This window comes from Macaca thibetana, chromosome 12 (assembly GCF_024542745.1).
Source record: "Macaca thibetana thibetana isolate TM-01 chromosome 12, ASM2454274v1, whole genome shotgun sequence".
NCBI lineage: Eukaryota > Metazoa > Chordata > Mammalia > Primates > Cercopithecidae > Macaca > Macaca thibetana.
In genome coordinates this window covers 89,582,768-89,594,774 of record NC_065589.1, presented here as the reverse complement: position 1 = coordinate 89,594,774, position 12,007 = coordinate 89,582,768, and the positions used below count along the sequence as shown (strand labels likewise).

At 35.1% G+C, this 12,007-nt stretch overlaps 1 pseudogene; it reads right to left on the bottom strand.

Moving 5' to 3' along the window:
• Positions 1-304: 304 nt before the first annotated feature.
• Positions 305-1,520, bottom strand: LOC126932840 (tubulin alpha chain-like; annotated as a pseudogene).
• Positions 1,521-12,007: the final 10,487 nt, after the last annotated feature.

Genomic DNA, 12,007 nt, shown 5'->3' with positions numbered 1-12,007 from the left:
AGTATGAAACTATTAAGAAATAACATATTTTGGCATAAAATGAGTCATACAGATCATGCTTCTGCTGGTAGTTTAAATTGAAAAACCATAGCAAATATTATCTCCATATATATGGAATTTTTATTTTATTTACTTCAAGCCTTTAATTTGAGACATGATGGAAAAATCTTGTAGGCACACAGGGAAAGGCATGATTACTACTGAGTGAAAACGATCTAACTGGAAAGTTTTAATGCCTGTCAGCTAATGTCAAAGCTGAAATTCTGGAAGTATGATATGCTGCAAGACTGAAAGGAATGGAAAATTAGTGTTCCTCTTCTTTTTCTTCAACAGAATCCACACCAACCTCCTCACAATCCTTTTCAATGGCAGCCATGTCCTCACAGCCCTCAGAAAATGCTTCTTTTCCCATCCCCTCACCCACTTCCCAGTGAACAAAGGAACAGTTGGCATAACTCAAGTCAAACTTGTGGCCTAGGCAAACCCAGGCCTCAGCAATGGCTATGGTGTTGCTCAGCATGCACGCAGCTCTCTTTATGTTGGCCAGATTTCCAGCAGGTACGACAGTGGGAAGCTGGCAATTAATGCCAACTTTCAGGCCAGTGAAACACCAATCCTCAAACTGGATGTTGCATTTGGTCTTGTTAGTGGAACAGCAGTAAGTATTGACATATTTGGGAACCACATTACCACAGTGTAATAGGCAGTAAGCCATGTATTTACCGTAGTGATTCACAATCTGGTTGCCTGGCTCATTTCACAATCTGGTTGCCTGGCTCAAAATAAGCACTGGTGACCTCTGCTATGCATGGTAGTCTTACCCAGCAGAGATGACAGGACATATGTGACCAAAGAGAAGAGGATGCAGGAAGAGGGTACCAGGTCAGTCTGGAATTCTGTCAGACTCCATGAAATCTGAGAGAAGCAGTGATGGAGGACACAATCTGGCTAAGAAAGCAGTTAAGATTAGGGTACTTTGGGTGCTCAATATTGGGGTTTCTACAACAGATGCCATAGATGGCCTTATTGTCTACCATGAAGGCACAAAATGCTGCAGGGTGGTGCTGGTGGTGGAATGGAGTTGTAGAGCTCAGCCGCAGCTGTGGAAACCTGCAGGGCTGGGCAAATGGAGAACTTCAGTTTAGACTTTGTGGCATAATCAACAGAGAGAAGTGAACCCAGAACCAGTTTCTCCACCAAAGCTGTGGAAAACCAAGAAGCCCTGAAGACGTGTGCACTGGTGAACCAGCTTGCGACTTTGGTCCAAGACAAGACCAATGATCTTGCCAATGTCGTGATCTCCACAGGCGTAGTTATTGGCAGCATCTCCCTTGTCTGTGATGAGCTGCTCAGGGTGGAAGGGCTGGTGGTAGGTGCCAGTGCAAACTTCATCGATGACTATGGGTTCCAGGTTTATAAATACTGCCCTGGACACAAACTTGCCTGCCCACTGAAGAGGCGTAGAATCAATCATCTCCTTACCCAGTGGTCTTGTCACTTGGCATTGGGCTATTGAGCTGGATGCTGTGTTCCAGGTAGTAGAGCTCCCAGCAGGCATTGCCAGTCTGGACACCAGCCTCCCCAAGGTGGATGAAGATGTACTCACACTTAGTGGCTACAGGTTAGAAAAGCAAAAGTCAGAAGACACCAGGTCTCTGTTACCATCCCTGACATGTTAAGAGTCAAGTAGGTAACACATTGTATTTGGAAATTTTTTTAAAAAGGGCATAAATAACTCATGAAACACTTTAAGAAGAAATGATAATGGAAATTAGAAAATAGTTCTATCTGAATGATAATGCAAATAGTATAAATCAAAATGTGTAGGATTTGGCTAAAACCACAATTATAAGGCAAAAGCCTTAATTGTGTCTATTAGGAAAGAAGAAAAAACAAAAATCAGCACAACTTCCAGTTTACACAGGTAGAAAAAGAGTAATGAAGTCACCCAAAGAAAGTAGAAAGAAGGAAAAAAATAAAGATGAGAATAGAAGATCTTTAAATGGAAAATAACCAATAGCTAACCCCATCAGGGGCTGGAGGGAAGCGGAAATGGAGACATTCTGTTCAAGGGGTACATGGTTTATTTACAAAAGATAACTTCTAGAGGGCTGCTGTACAGTTGTACTTAACAATACTGCATTGTACACTTAAAAATTTGTCATGAGAGTAAATCTTAGGCTAAGTGTTCTTATCACAATAAAAAAATATAGAAACAATAGAGTAAAAAGTGCTCAAAGTTAATTCTTTACGATAAACTAATACTATAGACAAATCACTAGCAGATTAATAAGAGAGAAAAACTTTAATGAAAACTGGACCACACAATCACAAAATAACACTTTGCTAATTATTTTGAAAATATATTTTTTAGAAAATAATACACTTTATGGAATAGATACAAGAATAAATAAAAGTCTCAGTAATCCTATTAAAATAAATGCAATTAAATCAGTAGTCAACAATTTAAGCGTTGGTGGAAAACACAACAACAAAAACGACAATAACAAAGCCAAACCAACAATGACTGAAACAGGCAAAAACATGTAATCTAAATATATTTACAAGACAATTTCAGTAAACAAGGGTTTGATAGTATCTATTTTATTCACACTGTTCTAAAGAAAAAGAAAAAGTAAGACAGCTCCTCAACAATTTTACATTTTGGTAAACTATACTTTGATAAAATCTGTCAGGGATGTTAATGAAAGAAAATTTCAGACCACTGTCTTTTATAAAAATGGATATAAAAATAATAGCTTAAACATTACCAAATATAACAAAGAAAAACATGCACATTGAAATCATGACAAAGAATGATGAATTTTTTCTTAAGAATGCAAGCATAACAATGTTAAAATATGTATTAGTGTAATTTATCACAATAACAAATTAACAGTTTTTAAAACACATGATTATTTCAATACATGCAGTAAAATCATTCAATAAACTCAGGACTCCTTTATAATATAAACTCTTAACAAATAGGAGTAAGAGATCCTATTTAATATGATAAAAAGTTAGCTACCAAATATTACCCATATTAACCAAGATACCTTATAATAAAATATTAAAAACATGCCTTTAAATCGAGAACAAGGCCCCAATGCCTTCTTCTATTCATCATTGTATTGGAGTGCCTGCTAAATGAAAAAGGTATGCAAAATAAATTTGCAAGGGTTAGAAAAATATAAAACTGTCATAATTTGTAAAGATTATGATTACATATATGAAAGTCCAAGAGAAGTTACAGAGAATGGTTATTTAAAAATTAAAGCGATTCATATATACAAACAGCAAATAATTAAAAATATAATTTCAAAACACAGCAATCACAGAAGCAACGAGAGTACTAGAAATAGATGTAACTTCACAGAGGCAAGACTTTAATGAGAAAGTCATAAACCTTTATTGAAAGTTAAAAAAGACCTAATTAAATGTAGAGATATATTACTTATAAATAAGACTTACTATAGGCCAGGCGCGGTGGCTCAAGCCTGTAATCCCAGCACTTTGGGAGGCCGAGACGGGCGGATCACGAGGTCAGGAGATCGAGACGATCCTGGCTAACACGGTGAAACCCTGTCTCTACTAAAAAATACAAAAAAACTAGCCGGGTGAGGTGGCGGGCGCCTGTAGTCCCAGCTACTCAGGAGGCTGAGGCAGGAGAATGGCGTGAACCCGGGAGGCGGAGCTTGCAGTGAGCTGAGATCCGGCCACAGCACTCCAGCCTGGGTGACCGAGCGAGACTCCGTCTCAAAAAAAAAAAAAAAAAAGACTTACTATAACAAATATATGAGTTCTTCCTCCTATTTATCTATAATTTCAAAAAACCCCAATATTTTATCATTTTTATGGAGCATGATAAACTCATCCTAAAATTTATATTAGACTATGAAGTGCCTAAAATTGTTGAGACTTTTCAAGAAACAAAAATGATAATGGTCTACTCATTCAAAATATATTATGAAACTATAGTAAATAAAAGTTTAACTGAAAAAGTAATAGATAGAAAAATCCATTTACTGAACAGATCAAGGGTTCTACACACACACACACGGGTAGGACCACATATACATGGCTCGATCTGTTCAGTAAATGGTTCTGGGGTAATTGGCTATACATACAGAAATAACTAAGATCAAATATATCCCTACTTTATATAAAACACACATTTTTCTAATTGCATTAGAGGTATGAAATGAAAAGCAAAACTAGATGTTTAGGAGAAAAAAAGTATTTAAAAAATTTTGCTGTTCCTATATTTCTTAAGCAGATTACCCTGAAAAGGATGAAAAATCAATCTGGATATAGAGAAGATATTTTCAGTTCAGAAAACCAAAATTCATTAGTGTATGGAATATGCAAATAATTCCTTCCAATCAAGAAAAAGAGAAGCTAGTTATTGAAAATGTTTAACAAAAGATAATTGATAGAAGAGACCATAAACTGCAAATTAACATTGAAAGAATGTTATATTCCATTAAGGATATACAAACTAAAACTGCAATAAAATGACATTTTATATCCATCAGATTGGCAAAAATAATGTCTGATAAATCCAAGTGTGGGGAAACCAGGTCTCCTATTGTCTGTGGTAGCATATATTGGCAGAGATATTTGAATAGAAATTTGGTAGAGTAGTTTGGAAGAATTTGTCATACATATTAAAACTTGTAGCTGCATTTCCAGAAGTCTTTCGTAAACTCCTGCATATGTGCACAAGAAAACATAGAAAAGTGTGCTAATTTCAGCACTGTTTGTAAAAGCAAACACACGGAAATAGCCTAATAGTTGAAACAACCTAAATAAGGGGATGGATAACAAACCATTGTTTATTCACTGGAAAAGATATCAGACAAAAGTGAAAAATATAAAAATGAATGAATTATATCTACCTATGTCAACAGGTATAATTCTCAAAAAAAAATACAATGCTGACTAAAGCAAAATGACACTAAAATACTTAACATTTGATACCATTTATGTAAAATTTTATACATGAAAATAATATTGTATATTGCAGTAGATATATTTACATATAATAAAAGTACAAAAACAACATAGGTGAATGGAAACACAAACTAAAGAATTATATTTATGAGGTGTGAGTGGGAAAGAAGAAGTGGGAGCAGGAAGGGCTTTTGTCTTAGTTGTAGATTTTTTTAAAAAATAGAGGAAATTGAGCCAAGTGTAGAAAAATATTAGTATCTCCTAGGCATCAATAGGACCTATAGTTTTCAATTATTCCTTGCAATATTTTGTTATTAAAAATTATAACAAGAATACATGAAGTATTGTGACTGCTTTAACATTCAGGTTCTATAGGATCACTGAAAACTACATATGAAAACCAAATTACTTGGTTTCAGTGAATGTGTGAAATGCATTTGGATTTGGTGTCACTGATATACTGCATTTAGGAAGAAATAAATTCAATACACAGGAAACTGATAAATGTATGATTTTTATAGAAATAAATATTAAAATTTTTACTTACGAAATCTTGTTCTCCCATTTCCTTCCCTCCTACTCAGATAGAGAAACACGTATCTGAAATCATATATTACGTCTATGAGAAAATGATATGAAGCACAGATACCATCTCTGTGTAAGTTTTTAGTAATGCTCCACGTGTAAAAAGTAAATAGTTATTCTTGAAAATAAAGTCTATTATGCCTGATAAATACTGCCCTATGCCATGGTCTAAAATTTTTCATTATTTAAAATGTTACAAAGGCATAATGAACAATTATAATCAATATTTCTCATATTACATTCCATTTGAGTTTAGTAATACGAGATTAACTTTTTCTTCTGGAGTCATTCTGCTTTACTATCTCATTTTCCTTCAGCAGTAATTATTCCAATTTGTCATGGTGTTACAGCAAAAATCCAAAAAACATTAAAAAAGACTCTAAGCTCATCTTGATGCCCTAAATTTTCTTGGATTTCACCAATTTTGTTTATGAGGTCATACAAGATCTAATTCTATATTAGCTGAATTTATGATTTAATATTGATAGTGAGAGTGAAAATAATTTGGCCATTACATTACTCTATTAAAATGGAAAGCTCTATAAACACAGCCACCTCTTATTAGCTCCATCTAGTCTTTGTTGCCATTAATCAGCATTGGAGATTGAGAGTTTTAGATCATTGTTTTTAAAATTGGTACTTGCTCAATTTCATAGCCTCCTTTAGGTGTCTTGAAAACACATAAAGCTGAGATAGCTAAAGAACAAGACCATATGGCACAGGATTTCCATCAAGCAGAGGGCACTAATTTGCACGTATCTTTATTTTGCTAAATGATTACTACCAAGTGCAGATTCAGGCTTTGTACTAAGGTAATGTGGAGAGCTTTCAGGAAAAGCTACCCTGGGTCCAGAAGCTTGATGTGTAGGAAATCCAGTACTACAGATTAAACTAGTCTTGTAAGTCTTTCTTCTTCTTTACAGTCTCAAGAAGAGAGCTATCATCAAAAGAAACTGCAGTGGTAGTCATTTCATTTACATCACGTTCATGTGCATATACTCTGTGCTACAATCTTCAAAATTATGTTTATTGCTAAACTTTTTCCAGAAAACCCAAATCTGGTGTACATTTTGTTTCCTTCTTAGATGTTTATCTGTTTTGTTGGCATGCACAACTTGAGGTAAGCCTGTTTCATCTTATGAGATCGAAACAAAACTCTTTTTGATCATAAGTATAGAATTGGACAATTCAGAGCAGTTAGTGATCTTATTGTCTCAGTGTGTGCCTTTGAAATGTTTATAGTAGGCTACGTTGTGAAGATATTGTGAAAGTATTTTTATGTTTCAAGATAGAAAAGTCTTTGAATACATCAGTAAAAATAAATTTTATTGGAAATTCTTGTTTTCATACACATTTTTGACTTTTCTGTTGATAACCAAACATTGGAGTATTGCTCATTTTTGCAGAATTTAAAGGTGTCTCAAGCAGCAGACTACTAGGATAAATAAAAATTAAAATGTATTTTCCTAGAACACCAGGAAAACATTTTAAATTTGAATTTATTTGGAAATGTATTTGTCTTTTTTTTGAGTACCTATCCAATGAATGACTAATTAGGTCCCATTTATTAAATAATAAATGACTCTTGTGTTGCTATCATGGAAGCTACAGTGTAATCAGGATCACCAGGAACATATATAGGAAAAGTTGAAAAATAAGGCTAAATGACAGCAAGAGTAATGAAGATTACCCTTCACTAAGAATATTAATTCCAGAAGATAAGAGGCCACACAATGGGTTGGAGTGTTGAGAAAATCTATCGGAGTTTGAGCTGTAGAAGTTTAGGATGTAAGAAAAATTTTAAGATGAAACTTTTAGAAAAGCACATTAAATAGGCTAGGGAAACTGACAATAGAAGGAAGGGGAAAAATTAATAAAGATTTAGCTAAGAAGACAAGATCAAAGAAAGATGGGGGAGAAAAGAAAGATGAGGGAGGTTGAGTTAGACATTAGCCTTGGGAAAAAAGATAGGCATGTATTCACTGATAAATATAGAAAGGAAAAGACAGGTAAAAGTTCGAGATGTTTGGAACTTAAAAAATTTTTAAAAGACTCTATTTGACATATTGTTTGCATCATATGAAGTTAAAGGTATTAGACTATTTTTTAATTTATACACCAGCACATTCTTATGGTTTAACATACTCAATCAGCACTTCCTACTTCTAGCCTTCATATCTTGCTTTCTTTTTCTCTAATATGTGAGGTTTTTATCATAGCCTCACATATCAAATAGTTTTTTATTTCCTTTCCCAGCTAGAAAATTATTTTAGGAAGACAGGAATTTTTCTGATGTTATTGTTATTGAAAAGCCATTGCAACTAGAACATGTAGGAATGGTGTTTAATATTGTTAAGTGAATAAATAAGCTTGTTTATACTTTTTGTTTTTGCTCTTCATTATTTTTCCTTGCTCTCTAATTAAAGATGATTTTTGGAATTATCAAAAAGTATGACATACATTCAATACAGAGTCAAGGATGATCAAAAGCAATGCTGCTTCCAAAGAGGGCCCAACTGAAACCAGGTAGCATGAATGTGCAGTGGGCAAGATCGCTGTATTTCTAGGATGAATGCTATGTTAGTCCATTTGCATTTATTTCTATAAAGAAATAGCTGAGGTTTATTTGGCTCACAGTTCTGCAGGCTGTACTAGCACGGCACTAGCATCTGCTTGGCTTCTGGTGAGGCCTAGGAAGTTTTTACTCATCACAGAAGTCAAAGGGGGAGCAAGTGTGTCACATGGCAAGAGAGAGAAAGCAAGGAGTTGGCAGAGGGAGTGCCACATGCTTTCAACAACCAGGTATCTTGGGAACTCATTCTACTCATTACTGCAGGGAGGGCACCAAGCCATTCACAAGGGATCTGCTACCATGTCACAAATGCTTTCTTCCCATCAGGCCCCACCTTCAACACTGGGGATCACATTTTAACATGAGATTTGGAGGGAACCAACATCCAAACTATATCATATGCTGTTTTTAAAATACTATATTATAAAGTGCTCCTTATAAAATTCCAGTGGTGGACAAAAAATTGAATTGGAGATAATTACTAGAGAAAGGAACTGATTCGTGTAAGAAACAAGCAGGGTCCAGGTGAGGTTTTCCAGCATAGCCATGAGGCTAATGAAGATAGTAGCCATCAGTTGACAATTGATCCTAGTAAGGAAAAAAACCTTAGCGGGTCTGGGGAAGTGGGAAATTACGTTTGTAAAGGGGAAATATGAAGTTTAATATAGAGGGGATGGTGATCAAACGGAGTTTCTGGGTTGAATCTTCTTCATAAGTAGAGAAATAGTATGCATCTCCTTTACTCTGAAAGAACACTGCCTGGGTTTTAAGAAACTAGGCCCTACTGAAGTAGGCAACATTCTTGTCCAGTCACCAAATACCCTCTTCTTCCTACCTTGGTTTATGTGCATTTCTTTTTAAATTCTAGTAAGCCCTTTCTTACTCCATTAAGTGTCCATATATATTATGTCTTTCTTTTTTTCTCTCTCTCTCTCTTTCATGCAATACCTCCTGGCATCCATGTATCACCAATTAAAAGGGTAAAAGGGTAAAAAGTACCTGCAAATCACAGGTATTAATAGATAGGTAGGTAGGTAGGTAGCAGAGGGAGGGGAGAGAGAGGGGGAGAGAGAGAGAGAGAGAGAGAGGGAGGGGGAGAGAGAGACTAAGGCTAGCTTGTAATTTCAGGGGGATCTCAGATCTCTTGAGTCTTTAAGGATTTTTTATTATTATTATAAGGATTTCAATCTGACAAAAGGTTTAAATCATTACTACATAGTTTCCTTGTGGAAACATATTGAAGATGACTCAGTCAAAATATTTATTGGCATAATGTTCATTTTAGGAAATCAGAGCATATCTACTTCCTTTAAATGTCCTGAAGCTCCCACCTTATTTGTTGGTATGTCATACAGTTTCTGTGATTTACTGTGAACTTAGTGAATTGAATAGCTTTTAATATGATTTTTGTCTATTATTAAACATATGTGTAATTAACTTTAAAGAATTTTTATGTTTATGAGTTGGGAGTTCATTTGACAAAAAAATGACTGCCATGTGTGAAATTGTGCTAAATAATCAGAAAAATAACTTTTAATAGAGCAAGGTTAATTTTACCTTAACTTGGTAGAGATAGTTACATCATCTTGGCAGTGTTATTCTACAATCTCAAACATCTTCCAGAGATAAAGCAGCAGCATTAATTAAAAATTCCAGAGCAAAATTAATGTCAGACTTCAAAATAAAAATAATTAATTTTCCAAATTTACCCTCTGCTGGTATTTTGAAGTATAAAATGTATTTACCTTATATTGCTAAAATAATGACATCTAGCATTTATAAAATATTATCCATTCGCCTTCTTCATCCAAATGTTTTTACATATACTCCTTAATTTTGCCCTCACCATCATCTATTTTTGACAAAATGTTTGACCAAGATTTTAAATATAAAAAGGGCAATAAGCACTTAATATTTATATTATTTTTAAGTCATCAAAAATGTAAATTTTATCCTCACCAGGAGAGTGAGTCACTAATAGACATAAGAATATGTTGTATTTATAATACATTTTACAGGGATTGCTTTGTATGCATTTAGACTGCAAGTGGAAACTACAATCATGGGAAGTATGTGAATCATTATGTTTCACAGTATGAGATTCCTTGCCTCAACTGTAAGTGATGAGAATTTTAGATTGGACTTACTAAATGTGTAATTATATACAGCGATAGCAACATGGACTATTGAGGTTTGAGAAGATTTGTACATACTTTGAACCCTAGAGCACATGACTTCCAAGAAACAACTGGAGGCATAATTTTCAAAATAAATAGCCAATTTTAATTTGTGTTTTTCTGTGGGGGAAACATAAATTAGTGAAAGTTTGCTAAAATGTTATAGGTTGTGAGTTTTTAATGATACCATCTGCTGTTGTAGCATAATTAGATATTTCTTTTAGTTTTGTGACAAGTGACCCTTTACATATGTGATTTATAAAGTGATTGTATTTACATGTAGTGTATTCTTTTGAGATTCTCATTAATACTAATGGCTTCCTGTCCCCTGAAATGCAAATGATAGGTATTAATAGATAGGTAGGTAGATAGGTAGGTGGGGGCAGGGGGAGAGAGAGAGAGGGAGAGAGAGGGAGACAGAGAGACTAAGTCTAGCTTATAATTGCAGGGGGATCTCAGATCTCTTGAGTCTTTAAGTATCCATTGATCTCAGATGCTCTCCTATGACAGTTACTTCATATATTCGAATATGTCAATAAACTGCTTAGATCCTGGGTATAGAGAACTCACCTGAGGATAGTTATGTTATTTTGATATAAGACCCCTGCTTGAGCTACTCATTTAAAATTTTATAAACGAAATAAACTACTTAAATTGAAATCCTCACCAGCTCTTATATTTCTGTATAGGGTTTAAACTATTTAGGATTATAAGGAGGGATGAGATTTAAAAGTTGACATAGCCAGATGTGGTGGCTCATGCCTGTAATCCCAGCACTTTGGGAGGCTGAAGTGGGCGGATCACAAGGTTAGGAGTTCAAGATCAGCCTGGCCAACATGGTGAAACCCCTTCTCTACTAATAATACAAAAATTAGCCAGGCATAGTGGCACGTGCCTGTAATCCCAGCTATTCTAGAGGCTGAGGCAGAAGAATCACTTGAACCTGGGAGGCAGAGGTTTCAGTGAGCTGAGATTTTGCCACTGCACTCCAGCCTGGGCAACAGAGTGAGACTCTGTCAAAAAAAAAAAATTGACATAATTGGATATACTCTATTTTACTAGGACAAGTTTTATGGTTGCCTAGTTTAAGTTAATAACCTAATTTTGCCCTTTCTTTTTGTCTTAGGTCTTGAGCATCTTTCCAGATTTTTTCTGCTGAGCTCACCATTATTTTGGCTTTGAAGCTCAATGCGATAGAGGTGATCATGAGGCATGCCATGTGTAGATGTCTTTCAGCTAATAAATGACCATCCTCAAACTGAGCTTGTCAATAGTGGCTTTTCAGATGAGAGCAGGGACAGAACCTTACCTAGGTGTACACTTGACTTGCTTTAAATTACAATTGCACAAAAACAGCAAAGAAGTTAGCAGTAGTCTTGCCCCTTGGTTCTTGAGACCGTGTTCAACTGATTACAAAAGACACAGCAAGTGCCAGCCATCCTCCTGCTCCCTTTCTAGGCTTCTAGCCCCTCATTTTGCCTTACAGCAGAGCTCCACTGGACAGACAATTAGCACGGGATTGGAGGCCATTCTCCAGCTTTCTGCATCTGCCAAATGATGGAGAGGGTTTGCCTTTTTGAGATCTTTCTGAAAGGGATCACCTATTTCTTTTAAACATCTAATATATTTCAAACAGAAGGCTATAAAAAGTAACCAGTTACATGTATAACACTATTGCTTTCTCAACAATCAGTGAAGACAGTTGGATTTACAGCCAGAA